Here is an 18,665-nt window from a genome sequence, read left to right as displayed (position 1 = left end):
AACAACGTAACACACATTCTCATTCATCACCGGCACATTCTTTTGAGGTGAAATAAAACATGCTTCATGAATACACAACCTGCTAATTTTGTTTTAATTAATTGTTGTCCATTCTCAATTAAGCAGCTCAGTTGATGTTACCTTTTCACTAGGGAAAGGTCACTCACGCACATAATGTTCAATGGACAAAGTGACGCTACAGTACAACTCTTTATCGTTTTATTTATGTGATGATATCAGTTTAGGGGCTTAGCATTCAACAGTGCAGCAGGAGAAGTAGCACCGAAGACCAGAGGTGTTAGCAGCCCATTGCACCCCAAGTGTTTCTTCTTTTTTTACCCACCAGAGGGGGGAAAGATCCCACGCTCCCCTTGCTCCTTTGCAGTGTTCATTAATTTGCAGCATGCTCAGGCCTAGCACCATGTTACTAGTTGGTGAGAGAAAAGAATAACACTTGAGAACCCTCAGAATGGGCTATATTAAGATCAAACATACTGTCTCCAACATGTACACAGAACGATTCTCACACAAATGTCTCGTACATACAATCCTCGCCCACGTGCAAGCACATATGCATGCAAAGAGCCTACCACACATACAAGAAAGCTTACACACATTACCTCGCTATATACAAACTCAGGCACACATACACAAGCTCCCTATATAAACACCCAATCACAATCTCCCTATCTACACACACGCATTCAAACATACACACGCAAACTCGTCCCGGAGACGCCTAAGCAAACCACATGCACACAACCTTTCTGTAGACAACTTAGCACACATTCACACACACACAGCTACAAATGTGCCCGCACACCCCCACACATACGCAAACTATTTCCGGTACACCGAAGCCCAAACACGCGCTCACACAATCACTATGAGCGGTTTTGATTTACTTCCGGCTGCGCCCGCTCTCTCTTCATTGAGCCCTACCTTATACAGCAGAGCAGCCAGGAGAAACCTGCCTGCTGAAGAGGTTCTCTGCTTTAACCTTCCTGCCTCACCGCCCCAGTCACAGCTAACAGGTGAGAATTCCACACACAAAAAATTGTTTGCATTTATCATTTAGCATACAATTAGGAATCCTGAAATTTGCCCTCATCTTGGCTTTAGCTATTTTGTTTTTATTTTACCATAGAATTTTAAGCAAATTTCAAATCCCATTTGATTTTGTTACAAAGTCTATGGAAAGTCTGAGGAAGAAGCCAGTTAAGTAGCTATAAATACTGCAGCAGGTACTGTGTGTAAGAAGCTCACTGCTTTCTAATTAGTTGTTGTTTTGCTTCAAAGCCAGAGAGTGTGGGCTCGTTTTTTTTTTTACTTTCACAAATATACATATTCTAGTGTCAATAATATCCAATTGCTGCAAAGGGAAATACAAATAAATTGCACATGTACCAAGAGAATTCGCTTGCTTTTTGTCACGCTGCACTGAATCATACACACACTATAGTTACTGTTCCAATGCATCTTCTTAATGGTATTTCAGCTTTAGGCTGCTCAGGCACGGAAAGGGCCATGTTGCTTGTTGGCAGGGCTTTATTGTCAACTGGATGTCTTGTATCAGTTCAATTTCCCCTTCCCTCCTGCATTCATCTCCTTACTTCAACACCAGAGTGGATTTTGACATCATACATTTTGGCCTATAGAGCTCTATTCGCACACTAATTTGTTATATCACATTATATCTCTACTACCTACAGATGCATTATTTATTTAGACATGTTGTCAGCTGCACTAATTGTCACATAATTAAACAGTTTCCGCATTTGCCAAATATTCCATCATCTGCTGTATAATCTGCAGATTTGAACAAAAAAAGCCTTGTTTCTAGCTCACACAGCTCAAATGTTCCCAAAAATGCAGTTTCACGTGTTAAAGCATGGTGGAAGGCCCTTTGCCAAGCTGAAATGGTCATGTGTTACTTATTGCTAAATATGGGTGTTAAATTAGAAATAATAGTGCACAAACCTCTCTTCTTTCTGTACCTGTATTGCCTCTTTCTGCATTTCTCTTCCATCTTTCTGCACCTTTCTTCCTCTTCCTACACCTCACTGTCTTCTTTCTGCACTTCACTTGCTTCTTTCTGCATTTTTCTTGTCCTTTTCTGCACCCCTCTTGCTTCTTTTTGCACCTCTATTGGTTCTTTATTTACCCCTTTTGCCTGTTTCTGCAACTCTATTGCCTTTTTCTGTACTTCTCTTTCCTCCTTCTGCACCTCAGTTACCTCTTTCAGCAGTTCTATTGCCTCTTTCTGCACCTCTTTTGCCTCTTTCTGCACCTCGCTCTCTTCTTTTTGTATCCTTCTTTCCTCTTTCTGTACTTCTCTTGTCCATGTCTGCACATCTGTTTCTTCTTTCTGTACCCCTTTTGCCTGTTTCTGCACCTCTCTTGCCTCTTTCTGTACTTCTCTTCCTTCTTTCCTCACCCCTACTGCCTCTTTCTGTACTTGTCTTGCCTCTTTGTGCATCTCTCCTACTTATTTGTGCACCTCTCTTGGCTCTCTTTGCAACTCTCTTGGTTCTTTCTGCACTGCTCTTGCTTCTTTATGTGACTATTCCGCACATTTCTGCAACTCCCTTGCCTCCTTCTGCACCTCTGTTGCTTCTTTCTACATTTTTTTGCCTCTTTCTACACCCCTGTTGCTTCATTCTGCACTTTCCATGCTTCTTTCTGTACCTGTCTTGCTTCTTTCTGCACCCCTGTTGTCTCTTTCTGCACTCATCTTCCTTCTTTCTGTACCTTTCTTGCCTGTTTCTGCATCTCAGTTGCCTATGTCTGTTCTTTTCCTGCTTCTTTCTACACCTCTGTTGCTTCTTTCAGAATTTATCTTGCCTCTTTCTGAAGTTCTCTTACCTGTTTCTGCACCCCTCTTGCCTCTTTCTGCATCAGTATTCCCGCTTTATACAACTGTCTAGCCTCTTTCTATATCTCTCTTCCCTCTTTCTATGACGCCTGATTACGTTATAGAAAACAAAGGTACCTATCTCATTCAAAATCGAAACAATACAGTATAGGAACACAATGGAATACTATACGTTATGGTTTCCTAGCCCAGCCGGGCAAGGAATTTATTTCCAAGAAACAATGTCAAATATACAATACAGAAAAAATATAGCGTGACACAAGCCTGTGCCGTACCAAAAGGAAAAGGAAGAATAAGAGTAGAGTGAAAGGGGTGTTTTTCAGGCAAAGGAAGGGAGCAAAACAGGGCACTGTAGACAAATTAAAGAGTACTGACAGTATTGCCTGATTACAGCAGACCTGGTGTGGTGTGAATATGTGATGTGAGTGAAATACCTCTGCGAATCCTTGCAAATTAAATTTATTAGTGGGGCTCAGGGTATGGTTAAAAGGCTATGTGATGCAACTAACAAGAAGTAATGATCTGTAGTTGTCTAGTTGACGTGGTCTACATGTTTCAGCCCGATAAAAAATTTGAAGTGGACTTTCTTCAGGGCCGAGAGTTAAACGTGTGAGTGGCAAAGTGAAGGCCACGTGAAAGAGTAAAGTACCAACACACGTGCTAAGGTGTGTGGACTAGGTGTCAGTATACTTCCTGACACCGTTCAAAAACCTGTAGAGGAAAAGCGAAATAGACACAACAAAACAAGACATGAGCTTTTTTTGAGCAACATAAAATGCAATCTTTCACAGCAACACAAAATTGCAATCTCAATAACAATCTGTGATAGTCAAAGTGACCACCACTGTGATAGTAATAGAGTAATGATGGCACAGCATGCAGGTATCTACAGCATGCTTAACAGAAATTGGAAAATCGCAGTGAGATTGGATGATCACATGGGAGCATCATGAGATGAATGGCACACCATGCGGAACATGCACCCACGCTGAAACGTGAATTAGATGGTCACATGGCAGCATTGTGGGGCGAATGGCTGAAATACAATACATAAATATAATGCTGGTATGCTGCAGGCAGCAAATTGTAATTACTCGCTAAATGCATAGTGCTGACTAAGCAAGTCATGCGGAGTGGCACGCAAAGAGTGAGTTACATTTGCAGCCATGGGAATGAATATATTTGCATAAGTTACGAGTTAGAAAACAGGAATGAGTGTAGAAGTGGTGTGGCAGCGTAATGCCAAATAATCATATTTACTATATAAAATTAGGTCAGCTAATCAGAGCATGGGAGGGGTCTCTTTCAAAATACCAATCTGCAAGGAAGGAAATGGCATATTAGTGGAGGACCGTGGGTCGTGGAGCGGGTTGCCCGTGGTCAAAGGATGCCCAACCTTACTTGGTTCTGTGAGGATTCCCGCTGTGCAACCTACTGCGGTTTCCTGATGTCCCAGCTGGTAAGGGATGCGCCGTGAGAGCCGTGTTAAATACATCCTATTGAAAGCCCAGTTGGAGGGTAACGTCAGCACGTAGAGGGCGTGTGATGTGACAGATCATCAACATGTCTACTTGTGACAAACTAGAGTGGATGTACGTTGTTACAACGCATGTTTTAACAACGCATGACTTTACCACGCAAGTCTTACAACGCAAGTCGTTACAACAACTTGCGTTGTAGGGCATGGATTTAGGAATCTTATAATTTTATATTCCAACACCAGTCCCCGTAACAGTAGGAAAAGTGTTGGAATATAAAATTGAAAGATTCCTTATCCCACAGCGCCATCCAGCGCAAGTCGTAGTAACGACTTGCGTTGTAATAGCTGCGGGGTAAAGGCACTGCGGTGTAAAAACCGAGTCGTAAACGATGTTCCCAAACTAGAGCATGGCAGCCATATTGGGAGGCCTGTGACAGTGACAAGGGAGTATGCCGTGGTGTAAAAGGCGGCCATAATGGAAGGGAGAGGATTTAGTATCACAATGCTGATAAAGGGGGCCGTGGTATAGAATATCACTGATGCAATAATAAAGTGATTAAAATTGATTATTAGGGAAAGATGATAAAGACGGTGTGAGTATTACTCATAATGCGCATTTGGTAAAAATTCAGCGCTGGCCATGGAGTGTGCTCAGTACACACCCTGGCCATAGGGTGTGATGTCATGCCAGAAACCATTTAGGCATAGTCAAAAAGTGATGGGAAAAGCAAAGGACAATCAAAAGGCCATCAATGATCGGTGGTAAAATATTTGGCTGGGAGTATGCATCGATTATTTCCTGAGGCTTTGCCAGGGAATGTTATCGTTGAGTCCTGTCAGGCGATAGACCCATATTTGAACCTTTTCAAACAGATGGTTTTGTATGTTGGGCATGTTAGGAATCAGAGCCTCAGTGACAACCCAGCGGATGTCATTGGTGGTATGTCCTGCTTGGAAATGACTGGTGATTCGTGTTGTCGTCTTCTTACATCTAATCGTACTGCGATGCACGCACATTCTTGTGTTGACTTTGCAATTAGTCATCCCAATATACATCAGGTTGCAAGGACATGTGATATGGTATACGACATGTGCTGTGTTGCAGTTTGTATGTGTCTTTAAATGCCAGGTCTGGCCTGGTTCCAGGTTGAGGCTTTTGGTAGTTGGGCGTCATGTTGCAAGGATTTCTGCTCATACACAGAACTGTGGACAGAGACCTAGAACATTAGTGAATTGTGGTATACCAGAAACTCTCCTCAGTACCTAGAAACCCCAACCAGCTAGCAATCAGTGTCTCATTAACTCTTCATCCTATAGCAAAGTAACCAATGATTGGACAACCTAGAACATGAGACTTAGGACCATCTCAGGAATGGTGGGAAGTGAGAACACTCTTTGGTTATACTCTCATACCAGTCCACAAAAGGAGTAACAAAGAGACATGGTAAAGTTAAAATATTTATTTTAACGACGTGATCTCATGTGCAGTATCTTAGCCAACATAAGCAGACATATGAATAAAAATAATATGGTCAGCATGGTTACAATTCCATAAAATACAAAAGGAGAAATCATATTACAATGATAGTACAAACATGTAATAAAAAGAGTCATGTTTAAACAACCTCCCTATATTGGAACTATGTTATATTAAACTATGGAATTTCTCTTGAGCGTTTTTTGGGGGACCCCATTACCTGTCCGCTCAGTAAGTGTAAATTACATCTGGATCGGCTAGTCTCTCTACATCTCTGAAATCTTCCAAGTGTGTGAAATTATGGTAAGTGTGCTTTGATAAAGGCTCCAGAATCCTACTCGGCTTGCAGCTGCCAAAATTATCTGTCTAGAATGCGTTACACGGACACTCCGATAAACAGGCTCACATGTTATGATATCCTTTAATGGTTCAGCACTCACTGTACAGACTAGGGCAAGCTGTATGTCTAGAGATGTCGAAAAACAAACCTGTTCTCGTGTATAGACCCTCGTGAAAGCTAACTGTGCAAAAACAGCTAAGCAGTGTCGTGTGCAAAAAGCAGCAAAAGGTAAAATGGAGTTTAAACTTCTAATAAGCCATGCTATCTAAACATGCACACAAAAAGAGGTCCATAAACGATACTACACATGGTTATATGGCACACACTGCAATCTCCACTGGGATAGTGGCCCACAACATTGGAGAGTCCCTACGCATTCGGAATTGTGTTAGGAGGTTTATTCTGGGGGGCTGGCAGGGTGGAAACCAAAGCGTCCATCATTGATCTCGCTTTTCTCTGTGACATCAGCAGAGGTTCCTAATTCAGTTTGCCTGTCTTTAGTATCCACCAATGTTTTTTTATGATGCCAGACACCTCATGTAAGACAGAGTTGTGGGTGGTAACGCATGTGAGTGGAGAGGGGGTGGGTACACAATTCTGTGCTTCAATAAGGCCCTCCCGGTTCTGATTCCGAGCCTGTTTTTTGGCTTCTTCGATGATTTGTTGAGGATACTGTGCTGTTGTTATTTGGTACTTAGATCAGCGGCCTGTTGTTTGTAATCTCTGAGGTCACTGCAATTCCTGCGGAGACGTAGGTATTGTGAATTACGGACCATTGGTTTAAAGTGGGTTTTGCCTCCCCTAAATCCCTCCCCTTGCCTGATTTTCCCCTTACATATTTCTGCTTATTGTTTATCTTGACCTTACAAGTAACTATGTTGCAATGCTCTAAGAACTGTGTAACCTTTGTAACGATGTAACCTGTAACTGTGATCTGATACTTATGTAAAGCGCTCTGATACCTCCGGGTCTAGCCAGCTCCATATAAAACCTTTTAAATAAATATATAAACAAATAAATAAATAACAAGCCCACCAGGTACCTCCAATATGCGCCACAGAGCTCCGTTTCAGACAGGTGGTCCGAGGCCACGCTCCTTTTTAAACCTCTCAGCAATGCAGCCCTGTGGTGCTTATTAAAGGTTTTAATGAATAAAGATGAACATAAAGGAGCACTCCTGTGTTTTAGATACTGACTGGTTACTATATTTTTAAGAAAATTGAAGTCCAGGCGTTCTACAGGGGCAGGCACGCTGTCTATATGTGCCGTGAATCGTATACTTCAAACTTCAAGTTTTACAACCTGACCTCTGTGCACTGTTGACCTATCAAGCAATTGCTATAAGTACTTGACAATTTAACGTTTTGACATTTATACTAATAAACTCAAGACCATATAATATAACAATGACCAAACAATAAACTTTTCAAACATAGGTGGATATCCTTGTTACATATTCATGTTTAATTTGTTCAAATCACAAATCAATTTCTTTTTTAGAATTTCATGCTATTCAGGCCTCATTGGCCCTTCTTTAGGGGATAATCTGTGAACAATGTAAACAATACTCTAATAAAGTACAGAACTCATGTACAGGTTTAGCAGCTTTGAAAAAAAAGTATACACAGGGAGACATAGTGTAGTTGAGTTCAAACTTTAAGATAAAACTATGCGAAATGAAACAAAAGAGTGGATAAAGATAGGGACAGACCCGTGGACAGAGTGAAACCAGACTGAAACCAAACATAAAGTGTTGATGTGTTGGGAAACCAGCTCCCAAAACAAACGGGTACACTAAACCCAAATATACAGAAACCACTCCAGAGTAAATAAACCAAACCGATATAAATGTGGCGGTGTGCAAAAATTCTGAACTCCCAAGAAATGTGAAGTGCTTACATGAAAAATAAAAAACAAACCTTGAACTTTGTCCATAACAATAATAAGCAAGGTCTTGTTTCTGTAAAAATGTTAACAACTCAATTGTATCGTCCTCAATGCCAAAGTATATGCCGACAATGACTTTGTTAACAGTAACGGTGGTTTAAAAAGCGTACTCAACTAACCTTCCTCAATTCTCCAAAACCATTAGACGCCTACTTCCCCGGCATGCCGCCCACATTAGACTTCGCGGCTGGTGATCGAGAACAACTTGTACACTGATGACGACGTATAAACGTATGGAAATAGACAACGGACTACAAACAAACTCCTCAGGTATAATGGGTGACATTTTGGAAAGGTAAAACAACCACAATGAGGCCAATAATAAGCATGATGCTGATTGTGACCACTTGTCAAAGGAGTCTCAATATGAGGCAAAAAATGTGAATGGTAGTGCCGGTATAAACAAAAAGCTCTTGCAAAGTGAAATAGTTAAAAGAAAGGAAAAAAGAGAGAAAAGACACAAAAAGAGAAAAAGAATGCAAACATACAATTAAACCCTTTGTATGTAACACACAATCTTGGTGGAAAACAAACATTTGATTTGTCACATGGTCCATCTTGTGACTCAATAGTGCATACCTCAAAAATAATGTCAATGAAAAAGCATAACAAGTAGAAGCCTATAATGCTTTCCACCTACTGTGAAATCACAAGAAACACCATAAATCTACTTTATCATTGATCCCTTTAGGATCTTGGGTGTTAAGCCTCCTTATCCAGTAAATCTCCCTTTGGAGTAGTGTCCTAGTGAGATCTCTGCTGGGGGCAGGTTTGACCTTCTCTATCACCTGAAATTTCAGCTGAGCAATGGTGTGTCAACTTGTAATCCAGTGAACAGCTAAATTACTATTCATGTTGCAGTTGCAAATAGAGCTTTTGTGCTCAGAAATATGTATTTTTATTTTTCTCACAGTTTTGCCTATATACAGTAGTCCACATGGACATTTAATTGCATATATCAAATTTCTAGAATTACAGTCAACATTGTGTTTGGTTTTGATAGTCTCCCCCTTCTGGGGATGCTGTATGCTGTCACTGCATATCACATTTTTGCAGTGAACACAATTTTGACACCGTCTGGTACCTCTGAAATTTTCAATGATTTCGGTTGATTTGCGTTTCAAGATTTCTTTTAGATTCCACGATCTTCTATAGGCAAATATAGGTTTATTCTTGAAGAGATCTTCAAAATCACTTTCATTGGCTAAAATTTCCCATCGATGATTGATAATCCCTTTAACTTGCCAAGAACAAGTGGAAAATTTTGATACGAACACGGGTCCGTTAGCTTCTGGTTTGACTTTAGTTTCAAAAAGACTGTTCCGTGTTCTGTTGTCCACCTTCAAAATTGCTTGGTCCATGATATACTCTGGATAGCCTTTAGATTTATATCTTTCTTTGATGATGCAAATATTGTTTTGTGAAGAGGTGTTATCTGAACAGATCCTTTTACCTCTGAGGAACTGAGATTATGGAAGATTATGAATTAATCTCTGTGGATGAAAACTGGTAAATAATAAGGCATTGTTCTTATCTGTCGGTTTATGATACACTTCTGTGTGTATATTACCATTCTCCATGGTCACTAATACATCCGCTGGTTCCACAGACGTTAAAGTTAGTTAGACATTTCACTCCTACAACACCATAGAAATGTCACTGTTATAGTTAGTTCACCTAACTATAACCCACACCCTTGCAATGCACTGCTGATGACATCATCAAAGTGCCATCTCAAATGACATCACTGATGACATCATCCGGTGAATGTGTGTTTCTATAAAGTTTAAATATGTATTATATATATGCCAAGGTGTATTGAAGATTGAGTGGGTGTATAAGTGTCTGGATGGAGGATTTAGTAGGAGCATAACTGACTGTTTAAGTGAGTTATTATATGTGTCTTATTGAATGCATGGGTTAGTGACTAAACTGTGTGAATGTCTGCATCAGTCTGTCTGCTGTTGTATAAGCTGCTGCATGGGTTTGTTAGTAGCTACATGAGTGTCTATAAGGGTTATTGATTGGTTGCCAGAGCATTTTTATGGGTTCCTTGGTGCGTGGGAGGTGTTTGAGTCTCTACATACATGTCTGAGTGATTGATTCACTGGCTGTATGGGTACAAGAGTGCATGTGGAAACAGCTGTATGGGTGGCTGAGTGGCTATATGGGTGTGTTATTGAGTACATGGATGTCTCAGTGGTACATGGCCAAGTAACTACATATGTAAAAGGCAGTGTATGTGAGAGTTGGAGTATATAAATGACTAAATGTGAGAGTCAGTGAATGTGAGAGGGGATGTATAGATGAGTGTGTACTTGTATAGGTGATTGCATAAGCGTTTTTTAAATGCTAATTTCTATCTATAACGGGCCTGAAACCTATTTTTTTTGAGAGAATTTCAAAGGTTTTAAAATGCTAATTTCTAACTATAACGTCTCTGAAACCTATGGTTTTTTAAGTCAATTTCTAAGGTTTTTTAAATGCTAATTTCTAATTATAACGGCCTGAAACCTATGGTTTGTTTAGGGAATTTCTAAGGTTTTTAAATGCTAATTTGTAAATTTCCTATTTATACAACCTTTTATGTTTTTCTGAAAATTACAAGTTATTTTTTAAAAAATATTTTGTATCTGTAATATTCTATATTTCTTTTCTTTTCTTTTTTCCTTTGAAATGTCCTAAGTCCCCGTGTAACATTATGTACATATGGGATCACATCATGTGCGTGTTTTGTATGTGACGGAATTGCGGTTCCCTGCCCAACGTTATAAACGTGTTGGCTGTGCGACTCCCGGGGAAATATTTTTATGTTGAAAACTATATGTATACTAGTTAAATATGTACATTAGACAAGAGATTATGTAACATATTTAAGACAATGATATATTTGTAATTGCAATACAGTTATATTACTGTTAAATATACTTTTGGGAAGTCACATTAGGTGCCGCTGGGTGCGAGCTGGGTGTGCGACTCCCATGTGACTTTAAAAGAAAGAATTTCATTGTTTTATAAGGTTTTCCAGGGCAACACCAAAGGAGATGAATGACAGGGTGTTGAACATTACAAATCCATCATCATTCTTTAGCTCACTCCGGCACCCCAGTTCAGACTTGGGCATTTGCAAATCAGTCAGACCCTGTGCCTCATTGGAACAGTCCAGCTCGAACTGCCAGGCCATGTCTTCCCTGGACTGGAAACAAGCATCCTAGGACCGGTTTCTGGCTAATCAGCCATCATCATCAGGCTAGCTTGAATCCAGTAGCAAAGTGAGCAAGGGAACCACATCTGGGCATACCCAGCGAACTTAGGGTGAACAAAGCAAAACCAAAGCGGATGATGGACGGAGTGTTGAACATTGCAAACACTCACGCCGAGTCAACTGATCTGGATTTAATCCATCATCATTCTTTAGCTCACTCAGCCACCCCAGTTCATACATGACCGTATGCAAATCAGTCTGACCCTGTCCCTCATGGGAACAGACCAGCCAAAACTGCCAAGCCATGTCTTCCCTAGACCAGAAACAAGCATCCTATGGACCTGTTTATGGCTAATCAGCCGTCATCAGCCAGGCTGGCTTGAATCTAGTTGCAAAGTGAGCAAGGGACCCACATCTGGGCATACCCAGCGAACTTAGGGTGAACAAGGCAAAACCAAAGGGGATGATGGACAGAGTGTTGAACATTACAAACACTCACCCCCAGTCAACTGATCTGGGTTTAATACATCATCATTATTTAGCTCACTCCTCCATCCCAGGTCAGACATGGCCATATGCCAAATCAGTCTGGCTCTGTGCCTTATGGGTACAGTCCAGCCCGAGCTTCCAAGCCTTGTCTTCCCTGGACTTAAAACAAGCATCATTTACATTCTAGAAGTTGGAGGACCACGCCCATTTTTCTCATTCTTCATACATCATTCCAGGAGACACATGTAGAAATGTCAACTGCCACTTTTTGAGGACAGAATCTTTAGGACAGACTTGGGGATGGTTTTTCTTCTTGCAGAGATAGGAGCATCTGAGACCAGGGTTCAGTCTCGAGCTCTGGCTTGTCTCTGGTTGAAGGTCCAGTATCAAATGGCCTCCTGTCTATATCTGGTGTCATGGGCCTGTATATCATTTATAGCCTCTTCTGGTTAATACACTAAAACATTGGAAACCTGCATCCCCTGTCATCTCATCTAGTTCCTCTGCTCCAATTTAGTGAATAGCTTAAAAAGTTTGAAGTGGAACACATGCACAGTAAGACACATTACGTGGGTGAGATATTTTTGACACATGTATCTTGGTTCTTAAGCTTTTAACTTCTGTGGATATTGACATATTCATTACTGCAATCTTGGGACACCTACTGAATAATTACTGAAATCTGGGGACCCTTACTGAGTGTTATTGGAATTGGAATCCTGAGACCCTGGCCTAAGCAACTTCAATGATTTGGACTGCAAAACACAAAAATTCAGAAATATTGTATTTAATTGACAACCAAATAATAAAAACAATCAACATTTTAATTTAAATTCGAAGGTTGGAGCTTTTTCGGGATGACTGCAGAAAACCATGCCTTTGTGTATCCACAGGTGATACTGCCCCCCCGGTATTGGTGTTTTTGCGTACATGAGCGGGCACACCTCAGAAAATAAAGGTCGTGCTGGCAGCCTTGCTCCCCCCTTCATGGCCGGCATTCTGTGGCTTGCATTCGTGGGGGCCTCTTCTCCTTCAATGGGCTGGCATGAAGCTTTGTGGCACTGAGGTGACTTTTGCTGAAGATGCATGGAACAACAATGGAAGCTGTTCAGCAGAGGGCATTCAGAGGTCATAAGCAGGAGGTAGGAGGATTTTTCTCCACGGCGGTTCACATGCAATTAATCAATTGAAGCTGTGCTCAGGACACTTGAAGCTGCCTGGGAGCAGTCTGAGAGATGTTTTAGCTACTGTAAATCTTTTCACTAGAAAATATATTGCTATGGAAACCAATGGAGCTGTGACCGAGGACTCCTGAATGGGCTTTAAAATGGACAAAGTGGAACACACGAGTGTCACTCAGCACCCAGGCTCCCAATGCAAGGCAGAGACACTAGGAGCAGCGATTTTTGCCCTGGACGCTTGCAGCAGGAAGGCAATTTGGCACCCAGGCCCAGGCAGGAACTCTAGTGGGTGAGGAGGAGTGCCAAGTACCGGCCCATACCCTGGGGGATCACTATTTGTATTTGTATTTGTGTCTGGGTTTTATATCGCGCCAAATCACCGACAGGTCTCAAGGAGCTTCTGACCAAGTACAGCAACAAGAAAAAGGGTGAATAGGATGCAGATTGCCGGCCTATCTTACAGGGATGTAAACGCGTCCCTGAAAAGCAACGTCTTCAGGGATTTCCTAAAGCGGAGAAGATTAGATTCTCTACGAAGCACCTCCGGTAGCTTATTCCAAATGGTGGGGGCTTGGACTGAGAAGGATCTGCCACCTTCAGTCACCATTTTAAAACGTGGACATGATAGCAGAAGGGAGTTGGAGGAGGAGTGTTGAACATTGCAAACACTCACGCCGAGTCAACTGATCTGGATTTAATCCATCATCATTCTTTAGCTCACTCAGCCACCCCAGTTCATACATGACCGTATGCAAATCAGTCTGACCCTGTCCCTCATGGGAACAGACCAGCCAAAACTGCCAAGCCATGTCTTCCCTAGACCAGAAACAAGCATCCTATGGACCTGTTTATGGCTAATCAGCCGTCATCAGCCAGGCTGGCTTGAATCTAGTTGCAAAGTGAGCAAGGGACCCACATCTGGGCATACCCAGCGAACTTAGGGTGAACAAGGCAAAACCAAAGGGGATGATGGACAGAGTGTTGAACATTACAAACACTCACCCCCAGTCAACTGATCTGGGTTTAATACATCATCATTATTTAGCTCACTCCTCCATCCCAGGTCAGACATGGCCATATGCCAAATCAGTCTGGCTCTGTGCCTTATGGGTACAGTCCAGCCCGAGCTTCCAAGCCTTGTCTTCCCTGGACTTAAAACAAGCATCATTTACATTCTAGAAGTTGGAGGACCACACCCATTTTTCTCATTCTTCATACATCATTCCAGGAGACACATGTAGAAATGTCAACTGCCACTTTTTGAGGACAGAATCTTTAGGACAGACTTGGGGATGGTTTTTCTTCTTGCAGAGATAGGAGCATCTGAGACCAGGGTTCAGTCTCGAGCTCTGGCTTGTCTCTGGTTGAAGGTCCAGTATCAAATGGCCTCCTGTCTATATCTGGTGTCATGGGCCTGTATATCATTTATAGCCTCTTCTGGTTAATACACTAAAACATTGGAAACCTGCATCCCCTGTCATCTCATCTAGTTCCTCTGCTCCAATTTAGTGAATAGCTTAAAAAGTTTGAAGTGGAACACATGCACAGTAAGACACATTACGTGGGTGAGATATTTTTGACACATGTATCTTGGTTCTTAAGCTTTTAACTTCTGTGGATATTGACATATTCATTACTGCAATCTGGGGACACCTACTGAATAATTACTGAAATCTGGGGACCCTTACTGAGTGTTATTGGAATTGGAATCCTGAGACCCTGGCCTAAGCAACTTCAATGATTTGGACTGCAAAACACAAAAATTCAGAAATATTGTATTTAATTGACAACCAAATAATAAAAACAATCAACATTTTAATTTAAATTCGAAGGTTGGAGCTTTTTCGGGATGACTGCAGAAAACCATGCCTTTGTGTATCCACAGGTGATACTGCCCCCCCGGTATTGGTGTTTTTGCGTACCTGAGCGGGCACACCTCAGAAAATAAAGGTCGTGCTGGCAGCCTTGCTCCCCCCTTCATGGCCGGCATTCTGTGGCTTGCATTCGTGGGGGCCTCTTCTCCTTCAATGGGCTGGCATGAAGCTTTGTAGCACTGAGGTGACTTTTGCTGAAGATGCAGGGAACAACAATGGAAGCTGTTCAGCAGAGGGCGTTCAGAGGTCATAAGCAGGAGGTAGGAGGATTTTTCTCCACGGCGGTTCACATGCAATTAATCAATTGAAGCTGTGCTCAGGACACTTGAAGCTGCCTGGGAGCAGTCTGAGAGATGTTTTAGCTACTGTAAATCTTTTCACTAGAAAATATATTGCTATGGAAACCAATGGAGCTGTGACCGAGGACTCCTGAATGGGCTTTAAAATGGACAAAGTGGAACACACGAGTGTCACTCAGCACCCAGGCTCCCAATGCAAGGCAGAGACACTAGGAGGAGCGATTTTTGCCCTGGACGCTTGCAGCAGGAAGGCAATTTGGCACCCAGGCCCAGGCAGGAACTCTAGTGGGTGAGGAGGAGTGCCAAGTACCGGCCCATACCCTGGGGGATCACTATTTGTATTTGTATTTGTATCTGGGTTTTATATCGCGCCAAATCACCGACAGGTCTCAAGGAGCTTCTGACCAAGTACAGCAACAAGAAGAAGGGTGAATAGGATGCAGATTGCCGGCCTATCTTACAGGGATGTAAACGCGTCCCTGAAAAGCAACGTCTTCAGGGATTTCCTAAAGCGGAGAAGATTAGATTCTCTACGAAGCACCTCCGGTAGCTTATTCCAAATGGTGGGGGCTTGGACTGAGAAGGATCTGCCACCTTCAGTCACCATTTTAAAACGTGGACATGATAGCAGAAGGGAGTTGGAGGATCGTAGAGCTCACTTGGGTTTATACACTTCAAGCCTCTGCTTTATATAGGCCGGTGCTTGCCAATAAATTGCTTTATGGGCAATGCATAGGCTCTTAAATTCAACCCTTTGCTTTATAGGGAGCCAGTGTAACCTATAAAGTAGAGGGGAGGCATTGGTCCGTCTAGGTAATCCGAAAATTAGCCGTGCTGCGTCGTTCAGGATGACTTGTAGATGATTGATTGAGTTTTTTGGAAGACCTATATATAATGCGTTCCCGTAATCGATTCTGGAGACTATTGTAGCTGAAACAATGGTTCGAAGCATGTTCGTCAAAAGCAGAGGAACAAGTTTTCGCAGCTGCCTGATCAGGTTGGTACATGATCCAACCACAGCGGATACTTGGTTGGTCATCGAGAGCTCCTGATCGATTTTAATGCTGAGGCTCTTTACGCTGGGGCAAGGTTTTGGGGTGGGTCCGAGTTCTTGGGGCCAAAACAGATCATTCCAGGGAGAGGCAGAGGTTGAGACTACAAGGACCTCCATTTTATCTGGATTGATTTTTAATAGGTTAGATGTCATCCAGTTTACTGTGAACCACAGTATCTTTTGGGCCTTGGATTGAGCCGATGCTGTATTTTCGATACTCAGCAACAGCTGAGTATCATCGGCGTAGTTGAAAACTTTACAGCTCATGTTTGCCAAAGAATCTATCAGTGGCTGCAGGTATAAGTTGAATAAGAGTGGCGAGAGTGCAGACCCTTGCAGGACTCCACATTCCAGGGCGCCAACGGTCAGATACCTGATCTGCTAGTTGGATCCTCTGCGTCCTCCCTAACAGAAAAGACGTTAGCCATTGGAGAGCTTGTTCTTTTATCCCGGACATGGCTAGTCTGTCTAGGAGCAGTGCATGGCTGACAGTATCAAACGCCGCTAAAAGATCTAAAAGTATCAGGGCGCTTGGTTTTTTACTGTCAGCCATGCATTTAAGCTCGTCCAGCACCGACAGCATTACTAGTTCGGTGCTATGGTGGGCACGAAAACCAGCTTGCCGCTCCTGGAGTAGATGATGTGAATCCAGGAGAGGTGACAATGATTTTAATACATGCTGTTCTAGAATTTTAGACAGAAACGGCAGCTGGGAAATTGGCCTGTAGTCCTTCAAACTAGTTGGATCAGCCCCAGTTTTTTTTATCAGGGGTCTAACACTACAAACTGCGCTTCTACAGAGAAGGCCTTAACTGTATGATCAACACTGTCAGTCTACCAGAACATTCATGACTGGGGGCATCCTACCTTTCGAGAGAGGATTGGTGTTGGTCCTTGTTGGCTATACGGCCTCCTTTTCCTGGCACCATTCAGCAGCTCCTGCACGGAGCTCCATCTGGGTCAATGCAGCCCGCTGGCCTAGTGGGGCATGGCAGCTGCTCGCAATAGAAAAGAGAGGACACTGAAATAAATGCGCATGAAACAATCGGGGACATCCTCAACATCTGGTGAGAAAATTCAGGGACTGGGGGTTGGCGATGACGCCCCGGCTACCAAAGCGTTCATGCTTGAATTGTTTGCCATTAAGGAAGACATACAGGAACTCAAGGGTCAGCTCACCGCAGACCTAAGGGAAGTGCAGAAAGATGTGGTTAAAATTGGAGAGCGCATGGCCACGCTGCAGGAGAATGATATTAACCGAGAGGAGGAACTCCATCATCTACAACAAGATATGCTGCGCCTTCGGAAACAACTCCTGGACTTACAGGTGCATGCCGAGGACTTAGAGAACCCGTTTCGGTAAAACAATGTACGGATCTTGGTGTACCTTGGAAAGAGGAGGGGGATGTTCTCAGGGCCTACATGGGGCACTGTTTCGTCAAGTGCTGGGAGAGTCAGAGTCAACGGACATTCAGAGGCCTGTGTACATAGAGTGGGCCTCCCATGTGGCACCAATTCACCACCGCCTGACATCCTTGTGTGCTTCCACGACTTTCATACGGAAGGTGATGGAAACGTAGCCCTTGCAGTTTAGGGGACACTCCCCGGCTATCTTCCAGGATCTGGAGGCTTCTATGCTTATTAAGCGACATGCATTTGAAGCAGTAACAAGGCACCTGCAAGAGCAAGGAATCCCATGCTCGTGGGGTCATCCCTTACGCATCATATTTAAACTCAAACACCAAAGCGACGGAACAAACAGAATGGCCTAGAAATCACAACCCCCGTTGCACAACAGGATGGCAGAAAGTAGGAAAAGCGGCCACAGTTCAGAAGCCTGATCAGGCCACACAGGACAGAGAACAAGAAGCAGTCCATAAATTGCTGACGCGAACATCGGAGAGACCGGATACTCCGTGTGGGACTCAATGAAAGGCTCAGGAAGTCATGCCTAGTTGGGTGTTGGGGGCAGGAAGGCTGTCCTGGTCCATTGTTGACAGCCGTTCCGTAGGCGGTTAGATACAAACTTGGCACACAAAGGGCTGGGCAGCATTACCGAGCATGTCACTCCGGGATTGTCTTCTCACGACAGACATTTGTCATTTTCTCTGTATGTTACATGTTCTGAGAATCTGTATATCTTTTTTGGGGGGGTTTGTTTGGGTTATTATTTGGGGAGCTCCGGACCATCCATCATGTTCGTTCTGCCTCAGGGGATTGCTAGACACCACTCCATTCAAAGTGCAATTGGGCAAAAGCACATCACTACACCACATAGCGTTTTTACAATCCTTGGATGGGGAAAGATCTGAAAATAGTTAGCCTCAACATCAGGGGCCTAACAACCCAGTGAAGAAAGTAGCAGTGGTGTCCCTCCTTGACAGTGCATTGCTGAGGAGACATATGAGACCCATCTCCTTTCCCAAGATGCTGTACAGAGGCGT

Source organism: Lissotriton vulgaris, chromosome 6 (assembly GCF_964263255.1).
Source record: "Lissotriton vulgaris chromosome 6, aLisVul1.2, whole genome shotgun sequence".
Lineage (NCBI taxonomy): Eukaryota > Metazoa > Chordata > Amphibia > Caudata > Salamandridae > Lissotriton > Lissotriton vulgaris.
This window is presented reverse-complemented; position numbering follows the sequence as displayed.